Raw genomic sequence first — 20685 nt, forward strand, 5'->3', positions numbered from 1 at the left:
CTTACAGGTTTATGCTGACAGTCGTGCTGTCTTCTTAGCTTTTTCTGTGGTTTTATCAAAATAAATGCTAAATACAAATACTCTCAAACCTTTTAATCTCCCAGGCAGGGTAGAATTTATTTCATGATGCTTTTTTTTTCATCTTTTTTTAAGAGGTGTTGGGACTGTTTTCATCTTTACTGTGTTCTTTGCAGGACTTATGAGGGCAGTGAGGCCCAGGCTGCCCAGAGGAGCTGTGGCTGCACCATTCCTGGCAGTGCCCAAGGCCAGGCAGGATGGGGCTGGGGGCAGCCTGGGCTGCTGGGAGGTGCCCCTGCCATGGCAGGGAGCTGGAATGAGATGGGCTTTGAGGTCCCTTCCAACCCAAACCAGTCTGGGATTGTATGAATCTCCAAATCTGAGTTACCTTGCACCTGCCAGAGGTGGATCCAGAAAGAAGTTGGTAGGATTTAGTCTCTGAAGTGGTGGGTACCACGTGGGGTGGGAAGGTACACCTGGAGCAGCACGAAGTACAAGCTGCTTCATCCTGAACAGGCCAGCAGGAGGCTGAGTCTTGCCCCTCACCCTCAGAAAGTACTGTAGGAATCATGGTTACAAGGTATGTCATGAACCAGCAGGCTGTCTTCTGTAGTTTCCCTCCCAGAGCCTGAAAGGGAATAAATGACCTTTTCCTACCTACCAATAGATCCAGAAACACAGCTACCTTATTCAGAACGTGAGTAAAGCAAAGCTGTGTTCTTAGCTTAAGCAGAATTTCTCCTTTCCCTACTGAGGAGCATTTTTGAAGCGCAGGAGAAGCAGCGAGCGTGGATGTGGTGGTGGCGGATGCAGAGCCCTGCTGTGGGAGAGCGGGGTTTATTCTCGTCGTCCACGTCTTCACGGCTTCCCGCACCGTACCACCCTGCTTCTCGACCGTGACCCTTTCTTGTGGGCAAAACCAGCTCTTGATTTAAAAAGGAAAACAACTTAAATCTGCCCTAGGGCAAAAATAAATGACGGCGAGAATACCAGAGGATTGAGCAACGTGGACATGTTGTTTCCTTTAAGGCTTCTGACTATAAATGACGTCACTCGGATAGTTGGGATGTTTGTGAGCGCTACGGGGCTTGGAAAGGGAAAGCCAATCGGAAAAACACTGGGAAGCTGAACAATTTGTTATGCTTTATGACTCCCTGGTAGTTTAATGAGGGAGCTATTACTCATGCGCTGTCACTGCACATCTAGAAAATTCCTCTGGGTTTAAAAACTGGCAGGAAAAAGTAGTTTCCTAAAAACCACTGAATTAATTAGATAAAGCCTGTTGCTCAGGAGTCGCGGACAGGAAGGGTCAGAGGTGGAGCTGTGCACGACTCAGGATGACTTGGAAATCTCTGCACGGTGCTGCACAGAGCAGACGGAGGGGATCAGTGGTGCAGGAGGCAGGCTCAAGCATCTCTTTTGTAGGGCTGTTGATTTGGGGGAGAAAAAGGTGAGGTGGGTTGTAGCAAATCCTTTCCCTCCATTCTCCAAAAATACCTGGTACTGGGGTACCAGACTCCTAAAGAGGTGGGATTTGAGGAAAGGTTTCTTACTCACGGACAGTGGTACAAGGCAATATATCATGAATATCAAACCTTGAAGTGTGTAACATGTATTTAAGGAAAAGAAAAAGAAGTATTTGTTTTCTTGGCTTCATTGTACAGCTTTAATTGAGTTTTCATGGTTTTTTTAATCTGTATTTCCACGTCTGTCTTGCTTCTGACTTCCTGCTTCATGCGCCTGGGTTATCTTACAGGTTTGTGTGGCGCAATTTGTGTATTTACTTCAGTTATTTTAGTTATTTTAACCTATCGTGTCATGTCCACGCAGGATACACATTACTTTCATCTTACCTGGAAACCTAACGGGAATTTTATGGCCCTTGAAAGCGGGATGAGTGCTGTTTGTCTCATGGTTTTACAGCCTGGTGTAAACAGAGCGCTGCTCCAGCCTGGAAATGCAGGTGAATATATTCCCCAGCAAACTCCCAACACAATTCCTTCCTTGCAAAAAGTGCTGATCGCACACGGGCTATTAGGGAAACCTGTAAGGAGTCTCTGAAGTGTGATACAATGATTAATAGGACAGTCAGCAAGCGGCTGTGATCCGATGATGAATGGCAGAACCAGCACGCCACTGTAACAGTTCTAATGCAAGTTTGTTGTGTATTGCAATACCTCAGACACCATCCTGCTCCTTACTTAGTTTAACCATTTGGTGCTGTGCATCAATTTTGTTTTCTCTCTGTGCTGCTATCCTTGTAAGTACTTCCAGAATTCCTTCAGTTACTTCTTTTTCCCCAAACATAAGCTCTAATATAGGATATTACCATTTTTACACCAAAATACAGGGATAATGCAGCAGAAGTTGTGTGCTTTAAGCTTCACGTCAAAGAGTTTAGCAGTGTCCATGCAGCATGTGCTCCCTTCTGAAATAGGCAGTACTGAGCTGGCTTTGAATATTTTAAAAAGCACGTAGATGCCCAGCTTTGTGTCTCTGTGCTGGATTTTTGCCCTTGGGTGTGGAACCTGCTGTCTGGGCCGGAGTTAGGAAATGCTCCCTACATCTGCTGTGAGCGAGTGTTGGATGTAGGACGGCTCAGTCTCACCACAGTAGGAATGGGACTTCCAGCCGAGACTGGGGGAAAGCTTTGGGAATTACGAGGATGGCAGGGCTGTGATGTAATCCCCCTTATTTTGGGAATCAAACCACTTTCAGGGCACCTCGCTTGTGATGTGTTAGAGCAGCATCTGGGCACCAGTAATTCTGATGGTGGCAGAAAACATGGGGATGCTCAGAGAGGGCTGGTCAGGGCACCAGGAGCAGCAAGACCGTTGTCAGAGCGGTGTTGTGTGTTGGATCTGTGCTGCTGCCGTTTTCTGGGGTGGACGGAGTGTGAGGCTGAAGGCCAAGGCCATGGAAAACGTGTCTCACCTTTCTGGGCAGGAGCTCCAGGGGCCAGACTGCTGCTGCCTTGCCGTGTTCTGGAAAGAGTTCTGGGGTTAGCATGGATTTTGGTGGGTTCTGGGATCTTTCAGAGGGCATGGTGCTGTTAGTTGGCAGTCCAGGGGAGAATCACCCCAGGTGGAACACCTCTGATCACCAGCAGCAGGTAACGCCAGGCTCTAAGATCACACTTGCAGACACCCAAGCAGCTACTGAATAGATGGTTTTATCCCTCCAGGCACCTACATTCTGCCAAAATTTAGGCAGAATAAAACAAAAATCCATCACTTGCCCACTGTTTTCTGTTTGTCTGCAGTAGGCTGACCCTTTAAACACCTTTCCCCGAAATGTGAGCTCAGGGGAGAGGTGGCCCAGTGATCGGCCACGTGCCTGCAGCCCTCCAGCCTGGTGCCCAGGGCTGCTTGCCGTGCACGCAGCCGTGTCGTGCTGCTTGGTGCTCAGTCACCCACCCAGCAGAGAGACCATGGGCTTCTGAAGCTCCAGCCGTGTGTGTTTTGCACCAGTACAAATTTTTGGCTTGCTGTTGGTAGCAACCTAACTCAATTTTCCCATTAAAGAGGGCTCAATATAGCCTCCTAATGTTATCATGGCTCGGCTGCGTTCCCTTCTTTGCTAATTGCATGCCTTTCCCTGTTTTCTCTCCATGCTGGAAGGAGGCTGCTGGAACAGTCGATGTTGCTGAGAGGCAGGTCGTGCCTTCGAGGGGTGCTGCTCCCACCTTCACACCGGTACGTGGGCACTTCTGCACGTGCTGTTAGCCAGCACTTGCTCCGAGCCATTCCCCCATCACCTGCTCCACGCTTTCTGTGCACAGATGTATGCACGTGCTGCATTCAGACCACCATCAGGCTTTACATTTGAAGGGCTCCCTCTCCTTTTTTCTTAAATCTTCGCCAAGCCCTTTGCTGCAGCTGGCATCGCATAGCACATACTTCCTTACCCCAGTCATCACTTCAGCTATTTTATCCTTTTAACCTCCCCAGTTGCTACATGAGACAATTGTGGGGATAATCTAGAATGAATTCACTTGGCCAGTATTAAAACCACAAAGAAATTCTGCGCAAAAGGAATCTCCCGACGAAATTATTCGCGAGGGACTGGAAGGAGAGAACACAATGCAAAAACCCGGTCCAACTGCGAGGCTGTAGGGACAGCAGCACGGGCTGGCAGCTGCGTGTGTCGTGTCAAACCTGTTGCAAGCACCGCGTGGTTCCTGCAGCCCGGCTGGCAGTGCGGAGCGGGGAGCAGACCTTGCTGACAGATGCTTGCTGCCGTTCGTGGTGTGCGTCGTCCCGGGGAGTTTTGCGTCTTCGGTGCAGTTTTGTTCTCTGCATTCAATTCCCCTTTTCTCATCACGTCTAATGTATTAAATTGAATTTGCAAATTATTACAAATTGACATTAGGATGTGCCTCTTAACAGATCAGGCTAAACGAATTACATGCCATGAAGTAAGTGAACTCATTTAGTAATTGATGAATTAATTTAATTATCTGTCTGTTACAGATAGGAGAACTCAAATGTAAGCAGCATAAAGATCTAACTCTTCTTCGCTAAGTCACCTGGGTTCTTGTTGTTTTATTGTTTCTCAGCCTGATGTTGGCTGTATTTTTAAAAATTGTAAGTTAAATAATTCATTTGCAGTTTGGGGTTCTCCTCTGTGATTCCATCCCACCCCATTTCCAGGCTGACTCTTGCATCTTGAATTTGTTTGAAACCTTAAGGTGCCTATTCACTTCTCCTTAGCCGAATATTAGCACTGGTTCTTCATCCTTATCCTTCTCTCACTGAACAAACATTCAGCACAGATGGTTGTCTTGTCCAGGCCGAGATTTTAACCTGGCTGGATGTCCGTAAGTTTTGATCTCTGCTAATCATATTCTGAATGCATTCATCAAAAATGAGTTCTGCATCTTATTTCCCAAAAGTTGCCTCCACCAGCACATAACTGACTGCTGCTGCTGTGTAGTTAAGTTCCAGATGTGCATCTCTGTGCATCATTTCATTTCTCTCCTGAGATGCTTCCCTGACTTGCCAGATGTGAATTAACGTCAGCTGCAGCTCAGCATCATTTCAGCAGAAAGGAACTATCTGCCGTGCCAACCCTCTACAAATGCCACAAAAGTACCTTTTTATTTCAGCCTCTATTTTAGGGCTATGTGTTCCTGTGATGTCTAGAGTAGATCAGCCATCGGGCTCTTAATCTGCCTACACAGGAGGTTTTATTGTTTCGTTATTTCTTACACTTCCTCTTCTCTTGTTAGCTCTTCACTCTTCCTTGAGTCAGGCGCTAAACTGGAAACCAAACTGCTCTGATCCTGTTTCACGTGAAGCTCTCAGATCATTGACGTGTCTTGGTCCATAACAGGGACAACAGTTTTACAGTGCCTCTCCTGGAAACCGCAGGGAAGCTAAATATCTCCATAGCTAAATACCTCCATAGCATCCTCAGACTGAGTTTCTCAGGTCCCATAGAAAATCAGACCAGAAACAGAACTCGAGCCTTCTTTATTTTAATGCTCAAATTTTGATGTGCTGTCCTTGTTTGTAGCTTCACAAGGTAGAACTGGGAATAGGGAGGGGAATAACAGGATCAAAAAGCGAGCTGCAGCAAGGTGGATATATGTATGTTATGTTTTTCAGATAGTTAGGGATGTATTTGTCTAATACAACTGAATTTGTTCAGTAGCTGCAGTAGATTAAAGCAAAAAACACTCTGCAAAACAAAATTACTTTCAAAACCCAGCAGTGACTTTTCCCCATCTCACTTGTCTGTGTTGAATATGTGGAGCATTATGTTGTGGTCCTTTAATTAGCCTGGTAATTTTCATGGCGTAGGCCGGCATCGGCGTTCATTATTGAAGCACAGTGTCTGTTTTTGTCCTGGAGATATATTTTGTCCTGTAACAGCAGTCAAATGCATGAACTGAGTTGTAAGAAGAGGTTCAGGAGTGAGGATCAAATCTGCGTGTGGTCCTTGGGCTGTAACCAGTTCCAGTGCCACCAGACGCTCACGGTTGGTCCAGGTGATGGGGAACCCCTCATCCTTGCTCCCTGTGTGGTGAAGATCCCTCTCATCTCCTGGCTCTTCAGTCTCCAGCACAACATAGGGGCCATTCATCTGTCCCTAAAACCTTTAGGTAAATCCGTCATCCCTCTCATTTCGCAGTCAGAAGAAACAAACTGCTCAATTAGGTGACATAGCTTGGTTTAAGTGAACAGATACAGAAAACAGGAGTTTAATACATTCGTATATTTATGTATATGTGTATAAAATCAGTGTGTGGTTCTGTTTATTCTGTTCGTCAGGATGGGCTGTTCGTGGAGGGTCTACCCGAGCTGCATTTATGGCCTTCCCCTGCAGTGGTGGGAAGTGTCAGCTGCTTGTGTTCCTGTAACGCTGTCTTACTCTGTAATAAAACGTGCGATCGAACATGGAAGCAAATGTAAAAATGTACACTAGCTGTGCAACTTCCCTCTGCCTTTACGAGGAGAAGCTAAAGTGAAAATGCAAACAAGCATTTAAATAAGCCCTTTCATACATTCCAGGTGCTGATCTCCTGAGCATGCTTTCCATATGCCAAAGGAAGAACACGATGTTGGAGGGAAAGCCTATTTATAAATGTGTACTGACTGAAAGGTAAATAACTCCCGTTTCCAGTAAATTAATGGAATATGCTCTCTGCACTGGATGTGTTCCCTGCTGAGAAGTGGCTGGGGTAAATATATCTGGCATGTATTGTGTTTGCTGCTCTGCAGCATGGTACGTAGGAAGCAGGTATTTTTAAAAATCGTTTTCTCATTCTTTGCTTCTTAAATACAACAGAAGAAGGGTTCAAAGGTGGTTTGTTTTGCTCTGAAAATATTTCTGGATTGGCGTTCGTGTTTTTGCAGTGTCATCCCTGATGGGAGGGGTCAAGAATACTTAAATCTTCTGCTGAAAGATTCTCTGCAGCCTGTTTATCAGGCATGGGAATTCATCTGGGATTAAAAACAATCACACTTGGATCTGATTGAATTTCCTGTCCCTTTCATTTTTTGTCTTCTCTTCTGTGTGGTAATTCTATTTTACTTGCTCTTCAGTAATCAGAGAGTCTTTCAAAGTAATCATAATTGGAGTTTGTACTGTACCAGAAAAAATACAGAGAATTAAACATTTTTGTGCATGTTTATTGTTACTTTTAAATGATACCTAAGGGCAATTCTTTTCAGGTCACTTTTCATCCTCAGACAGACAAATTAGCGTGATAATTTATGTACCAGTGTGAACGAAGCACTGAAGATAAGCAGAGGGGCAAAAAAATTACAAATGCCTGGTTTGAAGAGCTGACTTTGTAGAGACGTGAGTGGATGCAATGCAACGCACGGCGCAGGAACACAAACAGTAGGTGTAGTTTCTGAGGGCTTCATGACGGGGGCATTTCTGTTCAGCGCTGGGATTAGCACTTCTGTTGAAACTTACATAACAGAGCCTTTGCCGGGGTGGTTTCTAAAAATTAGGTTCGTTGCTCTTCGGATTCCAGAGGCTTTAAGTCAGAGGAAATACTTTAAACTGAAGAACTGGTTTGTTTTTTTTTCCATTGATCATTGGTTTCCTCCCAGTTCCCAATTAGATCCTACTGCATGTGTAAGACAGCAGTGGAAGTGGGAAAAAAAAAAAAAAGGGTTTTATAGTGAAAAGACTTGGGCAAGAAGCACTGAGTTTTGTTGTGAGTAGTTCCTTCATTAATGTACCTTTGTTCTAAGCATACCTTAGAAAAAACAGGGAATTAGGTTGATCATGGTACAGTTGTACGTTTCTAAAGTTAGGACATTCTAAAGTATAACATCTGCCACTTTTGTCCAGCAAATGATGATGCCCTCCAGAAAAAATCTACACTCCTCTCTCTGTTGCCCTGAAGATTGCTGTTTGACAGAAGAGCAGTCAGCTGCTATGGTGATGGGCACGGGATGGGAACATGGACAGAAATAGTGGTGAGGCTGAGGCTGGGCTGTTCATCCTTCCTTACTGTTTCAGCAGCTCTTGCTGAATTTTGTATGATTGAATTCAAGGCATTAGCAGGCTATCTTACTTTTTTTTTGGCCTCAAATTCTAGCAAGTACTTCAAAATAATAGGGAAAAAGAAGAGTGAGACACTCAAGCTGATAATATTTGTATAAACCTGCATCTCATTCCCTGCAGTGCAGCTTGTGCCTGTTGTGCTTGAATTTAGGCACACAGAAATCTTTCTCCACCTATAAGAATTAGTGTTTTTTTTCAGTAATTTTCAGTAATGAATAATTCATATACTAAAGTCTTTGTCACAAGAACATCTCGCTGTTTCTCCCCCAGCTTGATAAGCTTTTGTATTTTTAGGATTTCCGTTTTCCTAATCAGCCCAAAATAAACCTGAAGAGGTTTCAAAAAACAGAATTCAGAGTAAGTCTGAGATGACTGCACGTCGAGGATATTGCTTTGCACAGTAGGTGATCCTCTGGCATTTTCTATTTACAGCTCCTTCTTCTGCAAAGAATTATTTACCTGCAGTACGAGGCCACACCACTGCCATGCATTCAGTGCCTCAAAGTAGACCAAATTGGATATATCTTATTTAGCTTCTATTTTTCAATAACTTCTGAATCTGTAATCCAGAATGACTCCTTTGACAGGAAACTTAGTATCTGTATTTTAGTGTTAAGGTTAGTGGTAAACTTTGGTTGTCTGTTTCATCGATTTGACTGTAAAAGCTCTCACTTAAGTTCAGACTGAGAAGCAGTAACTTGGCTAAAAGCCTGTCTAAGAGTCTGGAGGAAGAGAAGAATGATTTTGAGGTAGTCTTTTAATTCACCTATTTGAAGAGCAACACAAAGAGGGGACTGATTCAAACAGCTGCTGATACTTTATTTTTTCTTCCAGATTCTGAGGACATCCCTTTCTGTCAATAGTGAGCTGTTCCAGAAATAGATGGAGAAAATTGTACGTGGGGGAAGCTGTTTTTTTCTGAGGTATAGCACATCTGTGTCCCTCCTTGGTATCAGCTGGTACTTGGAGATACCTTGCGGCATTAGCCATCAGATCTTTCCTGCTGGAAGCTTTGAGAAGCTTCTGAAATTAAAAAAATAAGCTTATTGTATGTACGTAACAGATTAATTAGATGTTTGATCAGTGGGTAATGCCAGTCTTTATTCAAGGGCTGCTGGCTTGTTCCAGAGGAATGTTCCCCAGTTCGCTTACTTGGTAGACCTTTTCATTACAGCTAAACAAAGGACAGGAAGGAAAGCGAGGTATGTGAAGTACTGTCATCAGGGTAGGAAATTTTAACAGTAATGGTTTGTCATGTCGTTAATTTCCTTCCCCAAATGACCTAAACACTTCTTCTCACCTGTTTATGTCAAGTCAGCGCAGACATTCTGGCCAAACTGAATTCCAGCTGCGGAGGCTTCAGTTGTTTCTTTCACATAGCTGATTTTAAGATAACAAAATTGCTCAGAAAAAAAAAAAATGAATGGAAAAATTCAGGCAGCAGGCCAAGGGTGAAAGCTGGACCTTTTATAAAGACCTAGTAAAACTTTAGTAAGAAACTTAAAGTTTGGTGTATTGATTTCTTTTCTCTGTAAGTTCAAGAACTGTGTTTCATTGCAGGCTGAACTCTCATCTCTGTTCCTCATGACCAGCTGAGCAAGGGAGATGGGATTTGATGCTATCCAAGGTGTAATTCCACAGTTCATGTCTCTTGCTAGTGCCAGCTTAATAAGTTTCTGCCTACCCCCCAGCCATTCATTTCCAGCTCAGCAGCAGTGCAGTGCCTTCCCTTTTCTGACCATGTGCAAACGCAGGTCCCTGAAAATACCTCAGCAAGGAAAAGAAACACTTCTTCTCTTTGAATTAGAATTATTTGAGTGATCTTGCTTACAGCATGGCCCACCAAGAGTTGTATCCGTACAACTAAAGGTGACGTGCATCTGCAGGAACTGCAGCATCAGAAGCACAGCAAGCGTTGGAGGGTGTCCAAATGTTAAGTGGTCTTGTTGTCAGTGAAAACCTGCTCTGGGACTGTATCCTGGTTAAAGGGGTTTCACTAGTCACGGTAATATTTATTGGTCTGCTTTTCATTTTATTCTACTTTATTTATTTTTTTTAAATTAGCATCTTCTTGTTTGGACACTTTTTTTTATTTATTTTTTGAGGAGGTAAAGCATCCCTGAGAAGTAAATCAGCTTTGTGGACAGCCATGAATGTCAATAAAGTCTTGGCAAACACAGTAGGTATTTATTCAGCCTTGCAAATTAAAAACATTTTTCCTGCTTGTTTTGTGAAGGGAACAAAAAAAGACAAATTACATAGCGGATGAGCTCTCTTGATAGTTGGAATTCATTAGTCTGGTGGTGAAAACGCTGGGGGATTGATGGTGCAGAAATATAAACGATGAAACAGCTTTTCCCCAATAGCAGTGGTTTAAGTTCAAGTTGAAAATGAATGGGAAAAAAAAGACTTTAAACACATCTGTAACTGACTTCACAGTCCCAATTACTATCTTGGTAGGCAGTTCTTCCTCACTGCTGTTAGTATTAATTGTTTCTTCAGCTGGAGGACAATTCCTCAATGGTTGCTCGGCCTTCATGCCATAGGGTATCTGCAGCAGCTCGTAAATGAGATATATGGCCAGGCGTTAAGTAGGAAGTTCACACACTCCTTTCCCATGCTATAGCCGTTCTGTGAACAGAGGCTTTCTGCAGAGTTGTCAATCTGTCATCTTCCCTTGGCTTCACATTTTATTTAAAAAAAAAAAAAAGGAATTTGAAAAGTTACAGTAAGTTGAACAGTTTGTCAGACATAACGCACTCGCAGGCTATTGTCTGCAAATTACAGGCTGGCTCGGTCTTTCAGCCTGTCATGGATGGATCATAAAGCTGTCATAAGCAAAGCTCTAACAAAATCCATTTGCACGGCTCCTGTTATGGCAGAGCATGGCGAGGAAGCAATAGGACTCATTTTTGAGGAATTTCCTGTCCAGGAGCTTTTTAGTCCAGTTGAAAGTCTTTGCAGGTCACTCCCAGTAGATGTTTTCCCTGATTATCCCTGGATTCATGTGATAAAATACACAAAATTGTCACTTTCATTCAGAAAGCGGTCACAGTTCACATGCTATTCTGAGTGCGTAACCACTGGATTTAATCAGTAGGAGGGAGAGGGTTACCTGATACGCCTTGGACTGCAGATAAACCACATGTAAATCACCAGAATTATGGTGATTATCACCCAAATCAATGGCAAAATAAAAAGCAGTGTAAACTCCAGTCTTGCAGTGGTTTAATCTCAGACAAAGCTTAGTTGCTGTAAGTAATCCCGCTGATGTCAAATAAACCCTGCAAATGCTGAACTATTTAGGGTCAGGGCTTAAACTCCGGGCATTTCATTCCCGTAATTCCTTCTGAAAGGTTACAGAGCAATGTTTGTAACTACAGAAGCAATGTAATAGGACGCTCTTCCATACATAACTTTATGTATTCTGGGTTTGCTCACCATATTTCCGCAGTTTTTGCTCTTCTGTTGAGTAGGTGCCTAAGTGTGAAGGTGTTACCTTCTCTGCTCCTCGTCTTCCTCTCCAGATAAACAAGGAAATTGCTCTTAGCAAATGTAGGAAGGACAGAAAAATCCAAGATCTGAAGATGTTCTGAAACTTACAGGGCCCAGAAGTTAAAGGACCTAATTAGGACTCTCGGAGCAGTGCATCAGTTCTCTCTCTGCAGTTCATCTGTTTCACCCATTTAGAAGTGACAGTTTACAGCCCTAATGCGAGAGTGTTTCTCATTATCTGTGCTCTGGAAATGCACAGCGTCATTACAAGTTTTGAAAGATGCTCTCTTCAAAAGTACAAATGCATTACACGGGAGAGTTTGCTCCCTGGTTAGTCATACTGAGCTGCTGTGGTCTGCACCCGTTCTAGGGGTAGCACTAAAGACAGAGCCCCAAAATCGGTACCTCTGCGTCAAGTCCCATGCACATCACGGATGTCACGATGCAGACATGCACCCTGTAACGCAATTTAGCCTTGCCTTTGTCCAGGGAAGATAGTGGTTGTGAAGCTTTATTGCTTTCCTTGTCTCACAGATGGATGTCAGGTTTGTTGGACTTTCTCCTGAAGATTTAAGGGGGGGATGGGGGGGAGCGTGTTAGCTGTGCTGCTGACAGATACCCTCAGGGGAACTGTCCACGCTCATTGGAGATTTCTCTCCTCTATCTCCAGCCATCTACTAGTTCAGTTTCTAGGCTAAGATAAGTTGTTCAGGTTGTCATCGTGGTAAAGGAAGAGAGATACACACCTCTGGAGGTGATTAACCCGTAGGAACAGATGTAATTTCGTTTTTTGACATGATTTCCTGGCCCCGGAAAGAAGGATTTTGAGACTACGTGGCTGTCCTCAGGAGACCGCAGATGGGTTCGGCTTGGGTGAAGGCTGTAATCAGCTTGAACAGAGCTGCCAGCAGCAGGCAGAGTACATGCAGGTAGGACACTGCAGAAGGAAACAAGTGCAATGCTTCACTTCTTGAATTACGCTACAGCAGGGCAAAGTTTGAGGCTTTTTATGCCTTGGAAGCGGTTCAATCCTGTCCACACTATAAAACTGCTGTATTTAAACACTGTTAGAGCAGCATCGCTTCTTGCGCCACAAGAACAGTGTTATTCACAGCCCCACGGGGCACAGTGCTTCCCTTCTGACATCAGAAAACACAGTGCTGCTGTGCCAGTGCTGCTGCTCTGGGCGATCTGTTCCTCTGCGATGTACCTATGGAGCGCTTCGCAGAGTGCGTCACCGGCAGCCTGGCTGAGCCTTGCAGCCTGTGCGGGCGCTCAGCATTGTTCGACACGATTCTGCAGATGCCGTTCGGGCGTGTTTGTTCTGCCAGCTGAGATGAGACGCCGAAGACAGGTTACAAAAAATACATCTGTTTGAAAAGAAGTTGTGGAGAACACACTTGAGTCGTAGAGTTCCAGGAAAGAGCCTTGTGTCAGACTTCCTAGAAGTAGTGCTGCAACCAGGTGGTAAGTGCCAGTGCTGCGTAGTCCATAATTACACAGTCCTTGCGTTGGGTTTGGGCACTTGCCTTCTCTCCATGTTGCAAATACCACCTCGGTGAGAGCTGCCAGACAGGTGGGCTTCTTTTCAGGCCATCCTTTGGAACAAATCTTCAACGTGCAGGGATTAATACGTAACTTCTGTCACACTGTTGCTGCTGCTGCTGTTAAAAATAGTGTGCTTTAGCATCTAGCAGGAGACGTTTCGCACATTGTTTTGCTGTCACTAGAGGGAGTTTGCAGCAGTGCTTCTCTTACCAACGTGGTGATCTCGGTGCTGTGGGCAGACCTCAGCAGACGCCGTGTGTGAATAGGAGACGGCAGGATTGAAAGTAGGACAGAGGTCCTGCCTCCCTGCTTAAACCCTTGTACGCAATGTCTGAGCTTGACTAACCAAATTCTTCAGGGTGACAGTGCTGGAAGCAATTCTCTCTGTTGGTAGCGCTGTAATAGAAAACAACTGAGCAGTCGGTGACTCAAGGCAGAGCCAAGGGTAAGAGTAAGAAAACAACATCAATTATTAAGTAGGAAAAACAAAGATGGAAAAAACCAACCTGGATAGGTACTCCTCTGTGGCATTTCCGATTTGTTGTTACAGGAACATCATCTCAGCTAGAAACAAGCTCCCTCAGGAAGCTGGTTTCATATGGTGGTTTAGATTTAACTATTTATTGTCTAGCACCATTTGAAATCAGTGTTCTTGGAGGAAGAATGCCTGCGTTCGTCCGTGAAACGGCTCCTTGGAAACTTTGGTTGAAAAGAAAAAATGTTGAGGTCGTTGTGTGCTTCTGCCATTAGACTTAGCTCCACCACCAACCAAATGACCTCAGGAGGCTGGGGCCTCTGAGTTTATGGCCCGTGGGAGAGCAGCACGAGGTGTGATTTCAGGGGCAGAAATTCTGGTGTAATACTGCTGGGCAGCAGCATGTTTACAGCATTTGTAGGTGCTGAACAAGAACTCGGAAACAGAGAAGGGCTTACGAGGCATAAACACTGCAAAAAAATGTAATGCGGAACTGCAACACGGCATCGAAGACCCTGATGTTAATGCACCCACGCTTAAATCACATCTATACAGTACGGCGAGGAATGAGGAAGGGAACTTTGTGCTCTGCTTTCAGGCTGAAGCAGGTACAGCTTTGGTTTTAGTTCTTTACTGCCCTTGTAAGTACCTGTGCATAGGGTGCCTCTGTCATCCAGAGCACGACAGAATTTAAAGCAGACCATGGAAGCGCTGGGAGTGCTGGGTGCTGGTCCCATCCACGTGCTGCCTGGTTGCTTTTTCATCGTGGCGTGCTTGGCAGATTCCAGTGTGCTTATTTATTGTGTCTCTTGCAGCATTTGGGTTGCAGGTTGACAGCCTAGAATGCCAGGTGTGGTCACTGGAAATGGCCAACACCAGCATCTGTGACAACGGGACCACGCAGGGCAGGCCACATTGGCTGAGGCTACCCAAAATCAAACTATTTGTGGTGTTTTAATATTGGGTATACAATTTAAAAAGAAGTACATAGTTAATGATTTTGAAAGTTTCCACCTTCTATATCTTTATGTTATAATAATACAACATTTTTTGGTGAATAATACCACAGAGGTAATAAATTAATATTAATCAAGCATTTGGGAATCCTCCAATGTAAAATACTGTCCAGTACTTAACTCTTCATCCTTGCAGATCTCAGTAACCCCTTTGGAGGATGACTGATTTCTTTTGGTGTTCAGAGTCAATAATATTTTCTAGCACCATTTGAAATCGGTTATAGTGATTGGGGAATTGCTCCTTGTGAATTTTATACAAGTCTCCAGAGAATCTTTAATGGTATTACATAGGACTGAAAAAAAAAAAAAAGGAAAGTCTGGTATTTCAGTGAACGGAACGACTGAATGCAGAAGTATTACACATTTAAGCTCCAGTGTTGTTAGGTGCCTTTATATAGCTGCAGATTCTTGCTAGGAGAAAATGCAGTCTGTAGCTGTAGACGGAATATGTAAAATAAGCATCGTGAGGTTTTGATGTAGGTCATCAGTGTAAAGATGGTTTGGCAAGCCATACAGTACTGCGAGGGAAGATAAAGGGAGATTGTTTTCCCAATGGAAATTACCAGTATGGACTCAAGATCAAGAAAAAAAAAATATCAGAAAACACTGTTGGTTTAATGATCTAGCCAGGAGGTATGACAATACAAAAAAGCAGCAGGAACCCTTCCAATCTCCAATTACTGCACTCCGGACGTGCTGAAAGACAGATCTTGGGAAGGATTTCACTGCTAACCTAAGAGCTTTTTGCCTTCTCTCCTCTTACACTGTTAACAGCATAAGCCACAAAACTGAGTCATCTTCCCAAGGACCTTGTAGTACCTAAGAAGTTTTCCCGAGAACTGCACTCTTCAGGGAAACACAACTGGCCAGAGATGCAGAGTCCAAGTCTGGGTCGTGTCCCCAGTTGCAGCAGGATCTCATTAGCCGTGAAGATAATTTCTGAAATGCATTCCTCAGCCAGATTATCATCCTGCATGTAGCTTTTGGGGAGGCAGTGACACAGACAGCAATACATGGCTCTAGCAGGGGAGCCTTTCCTAAATAAACTGGTAAGAGCAGGAATCTGCTGCCTTTCCCTGCTCTCTGGTATGCAGAAACTACAAAGTTGTTGCTACAGACAGCAAACAACTGCAGCAGCTTTTGGGTGTTCAGAGGCATTCCTGAGCTGGTTGGGGGCAGCAGATTCACCCTTCTCCTTCCCCTGCTCTGTCTTTCCATCAGCATATCCTCCATTTCATCAGCAGCACATACTCTGGTTTTTCACCAGTATATTCTCCCTTTTATCCTCAGCATATCCTCCCTTTTACTTCTGTTTGTTTAACTAAGAAGGGATCAGGTCATCACGATCCAAATGAGACTCGAGTGTGAAAAGCACACGGCCTCTGTCTCTCACTTGCATCCTTCTGTGAAATCCACCCGCGTGGTTTGTCTTGTTTAAACCCTCAGAAGTGGGTAGGACTGTGTTCTGTTAGTCCTTAAGTTACCATAGAGTCGTGAAAATGCTGAAAACGTAGAACATCGAGTAGTGTGTTTGTTGCACTGTGATGCCAAGAGCTGACACCTGCCCACGGGCGTATTTGGGGGAGTTTGACAGATGTTCTTAGAGAGGTTACAAGCTGTACAGAATGAAGCATTGCACTCCTGAAGTGTGCTTTACCAGTAATCCATGTGTTTTACGTCTGTTTGCTGTTGAAGTAGCTCCCATCCAGACCTTTTTTTGAATGATTTCTTGGGCAAAGTCCTTCAGCGTATTTGGAGTTCAGTGGTTTCCCAAGGTAAGGTCTGAGTATCGAGAGGTTTTTATACTTAAAGGAAACTTCAGCACAAAAACTAATCTCATGGCAAAAATCAATTACAAATTAATAAAAAACGATCACACCAAAAGCACCCAAAGGAGATTATTAAAGTTTAATTATTTCTATTGAAAGGTAAGAGGTTTTTAAGCTGTAGTAATTTTCTCTGTTTGCACCATATAGTGAGAAAAACCGGAGCTGCTAAGTACTTGGGTCTCCTAAAGGCTTTTCTGACGTGAGTAACATTGCTGGTGTGCCTGTGTCCTACAGCTTCTCAGATCTCTACTGCAGCAGCAGGGGAAAAAAAGAATGAAAGAAGGTGGGAAGGAAGAAAAATGATGTATGAAAACAAAATTCACTGTAAAATACATGCATGAGGAAGGGAGGAGAATTGTATAATGGGTTTCTTTTTCTTTTTTTTTTTTTTATTGGATCCTATTTCCTCTCAGCACTTGGGTCTTTTTAAAAGTGAAGCTACCAGAAGACAGTCGTCTTGTCAGGCAGCCAGATTTAGATGCAAAGCAGTGCTTATGCAGATTGCATCCAAAGTGCTCCTCGGGTACCACAGCGTATAACTTCAGCTGCTGGCGAGTCTGCTCATCCTGCTGCCTGACACCCTGCAGCAGGTGTAAAGTGCAAGGAGGTTGCTTTGTGGTCTGCAGAGTGTCTCTAGTCGCTGACTGGTCTTTTGGAACGACGTTAAAATGAAGTAAGAGCTCGTACTAAGCCCAGACAGCGTGGGGAGTCAGCCACTGCTGTTGCCCCAGCGGTCGGGGATTACCATAAAGGATGCTTGAGGATGGAGGAAGATGGATAGTGGGAGTATTTTATCACAAAATATTTTAGGAGCGCCTTTTGATGTACTATTGTTGTATTACTGAGGCATTAAAACATGTTACTACACGATCATCAATTTAATGTCAGATTAATTTATCTGAAACTTCGGTGATCCTCCATCGTTATCTTCAGACACCTGGCTTTTGCATAGGGCGGCTCTGCAAACTCCATGACGTGTCGGGAATTTAAGGGAAAAATGCCTTGATCCCATTGGATAAGAGCCTGAGATGATGCTGGAGAAGTGTTCTGTGCTCATGGCAGATAAATTGCAGCTCAGGACCACAATTTGCAGCAGCCTCGTCCTTACGTTTATGAAACATGCAGGCATAAGATGCTTATGAAAGGGCGGAATAGAAAATAAGACAACACAGTGTTATTCTGATAGATTGCTCCTGAGTCTTTCAAAGCATTTTGAGACTTGATAGCCAAAAATAACCTGCACGAGGGACCTGTCGTGTCCTTAGCATGGTGCATTTCCAGTGCAGCAAAGGGCTGCAGGGGTACAAGTGGAACGGATGCGGGTAGCATGGGTTTTGCTGCAGGCTGAGTCCAGCTGGGACGTCTGCTAAGTATGGAACAAGGCATAGGCTGGCAGAGCTTTCTGGTGCTGTAAAACACAGGATGAGAGCTCCCAATTCATTGCATATGCCAGGAGAGCAAATTGGAATCTGGGTAATGCTAATAAAAGCAGAGTTACAATTTATTGAGTTGTGTCCAGAGAGGATAGTGAAGCAGCCTTTGGCTTCTGATGTGACTCCTACGTACGTGAGAGCTCTTTGCATGTCGTTCGGGATGGTTGTGCTTTCTGCAGAGACCTGTCCTGCTGCCGGACACGGTTCATCAAGGTGATAGCTTCTGCTCTCCAGTGGTGCCCATTGGATGCTGAAGACATTCACCCCTTGAGAAGGTTCAGAGTTACGGGGTTTGAGGCATACACCCCTGCTTTATGCTCCCTTCTTGGCCATTGAGCAGGCAAGAGGACATCTGGATGTCATCAGGCAATACACTGGTTTAGATTTTTGCTCAGAAGTTGTTCCCATTCAGCTCCTTCAAATTAAGAGACCTCTTTCCATGTGTCCCTCACCCTTTACCCTTTCCCTCGTGTTCCTTCGGTGGTGGAGCCTGGTGGCTGCTTCCTCTGCTGCCTGGAGTGCTGGGCTTTGAGTCCTTGTGCCCAGTTTCTGTGCGGCCATCCCAGCACTGTGGTCCTCTCTGCTCAGGGTTTTCTTCCCGAAGAACCCAACTCGGCATCGGGGGTCTTGGCTTCCCTCCTGGGGGTTCGTAAAGCCGCTTCCTTGCGCACAGGAGGAGAGTTTTTAATGGTCGCCCTGCACAAAAAGGAGAGGCAAGCTGTGGAATTACAAGGATTTGCCTTAAAGTTCAGCATTCAGGGCTTGCAGCGCGTGCTTGATTGTTGCAGAGGCCAGATTTGCTCAGGCCCAAATGGGCAAAGCAATTAATAATTGGATCCTGCACGTCCCCATCCGGGTGCCAGTCTCTTGGAGCGGCTCTGCAGCAGCCTGGTGGGCACAGCGGGTTAGCTCATCACCTCCAAGGGATTCCAGAGCCCTTTTCCCTGCTACATTTTAACATTATTTAATCTTCAATCTTGTCCATCTTTACTGTGGAACAAACGAAGGGGAATGGGGGGGTCTCCCAAATCGTTTGCTGTTACCAGAAATACCTTGGGCTGAGCGGATTGCCTGCCCAAAGGAGCAGGCTCCAGGCAGATCAGAGCCTGCCCAGAGCACATCTGGGGAGACGGAAATCTCTCAGGAAATCCATGAAGGTGATCACGGGCTGCTGGGCTTTCAGATAGGCAGTTGTGTGAAGGCTCCACTGCATTTCCAAGGTGAGAACCGAAGTCGGAGCTGAAGCGTTTGATCCAGGAAAGAGGAGAAATTTCCTTGTTTCGCTGCAAGGAAATTCGCAGATTTCGGAACTCAGCTCGGAGAAACTTCGAAGCGAAACGATGGTGTAAAAGAAAAAAAAAACTTTATATTTAAGATTTGCCTGGAAAGCCTGAGACACTCATGAATAATTGATAACGCAGCCTTCCCACGGCCGCTCGGCAGCACCGCAGCACGACCACGTTCGTCACCATATTGAGATGTTTTCTGGCAACCCTGGAATTTCTGTGATGTTTTTGTTCGTTGTGGAGCTGTTGCTTATCTTTTAATTTCCCAAATGAGGAGGCAGATCTCCAAAAAGAAGAAGAGGAGTTGAAAAGCGAGGTGCGTGTGTGCTGTGTTGTGAGTGAAGCCAGCAGGTCGGCCGTAAGGAGCAGCGTGGGCAACCTGAGGGGTTTGGAGGCTCTCTTGTGTTGTGCCCTGATGTCAATTTTAATACTCCTGAGTTTAACAAGGATTTTAAAGTCTGAATTAAATCCTCTTCTCAGCGTGCTCTGAGCACGTGGGACCACTCAGCTTCATTTTTGGTAGCAGCAGCTGATACGATCCTATTTCACATGGCGTAGGGAAGGCTTAAATCCAAGCAAAGGTCTTTTAACGTGGGAGCAACCTTAAAAACAGCCAGGTTCCATTTGGTACGGGACCTGCAACGCTGTTCCCTAAGCCAAGTTCACAGAGCCACAGACTGGCTGAGGTGGGAAGGGACCTCTGGGTCCCTCTGCTCCCACCCTGCTCCATCAGGGCCACCTCGAGCTGGTGCCCAGGCCACATCCAAGTGGGTTTGAAGCTCTCCAAGGACACCACAGCCTCCGGGTACCCATGCCAGATCTCCGGCACCCACCCAGCCCAGAAGTGCTTGTGGTGCTCAGAGGGCACCTCCTTTTCCTTTGGGGTACCCATCCCTGGAAGGTGCCAGGCCAAGGGCGCGGACAGGGGACCCGTGCCCATGGTAAGGGTATCCTCGGCTCCTCTCCCTCTCCCCAAGAAGCCTCCCAGCTGTGCGATGCCTCCTCTGGCGCGGGGAGCAGCAGGAGCCGCGTGGTTCGCCTCGACGGGAGAGGCCGTGGGTGGAGAGGAGCTGGCGGGGATCCCAGGAGCCGTCGGGAAGAGGCTGCGAGCGGGGGAGAGCGAGCTCGCCGCCCACTCGGGATGAAATCACGCCGGTAAAGGCTGCCGGGACGAAGAAGGTGTCAAGTCTAAATAAAAAAAAAAAAAAAAAGAGGAAGGGTGCTGGACCAGCAAGGAGGGCAGTTCCTGTGTTGGTGGGCTCAAGGAGGATCTGGTTTTCGTAGGAGTGCACGGTGCTGGTAACGGATACGGAGCCGGCAGCGAGGGAAGAATTTGTCACAGGAAGGTTGGCTTTAGCGCAGGAGGAAAATAGAAGTTGGATATGTGACCCGATTGCTGGGGATTTATTAATAACGTGTCTGATGGGGGGATTGCTGCCACCCAAGCTGCTGCCTTCCCAGTTTGACCTGTGACCGAACTGGGAGCACGGGGAAGTAGAAGAGCCCTCCTGGAGCTGGCGTGCTTAAGGCACTGTGGTGACGGGCTGCTTGGCAGAG

General features: G+C 45.4%; 1 protein-coding gene across 1 annotated transcript in view; it reads left to right on the top strand.

The window, feature by feature from the left end:
- LOC118249468 (uncharacterized) overlaps positions 1–7154 on the top strand; it is a 118527-nt gene extending 111373 nt beyond the window's left edge. The window contains exons 15-17 of the mRNA XM_050708069.1: positions 1849–1981; positions 3639–3713; positions 6534–7154. The gene's annotated coding sequence lies outside the window, so the exon portion shown is untranslated. The remainder of the gene's footprint in view (positions 1–1848; positions 1982–3638; positions 3714–6533) is intronic.
- Positions 7155–20685: the final 13531 nt, after the last annotated feature.

This window comes from Cygnus atratus, chromosome 1, assembly GCF_013377495.2.
Source record: "Cygnus atratus isolate AKBS03 ecotype Queensland, Australia chromosome 1, CAtr_DNAZoo_HiC_assembly, whole genome shotgun sequence".
Lineage (NCBI taxonomy): Eukaryota > Metazoa > Chordata > Aves > Anseriformes > Anatidae > Cygnus > Cygnus atratus.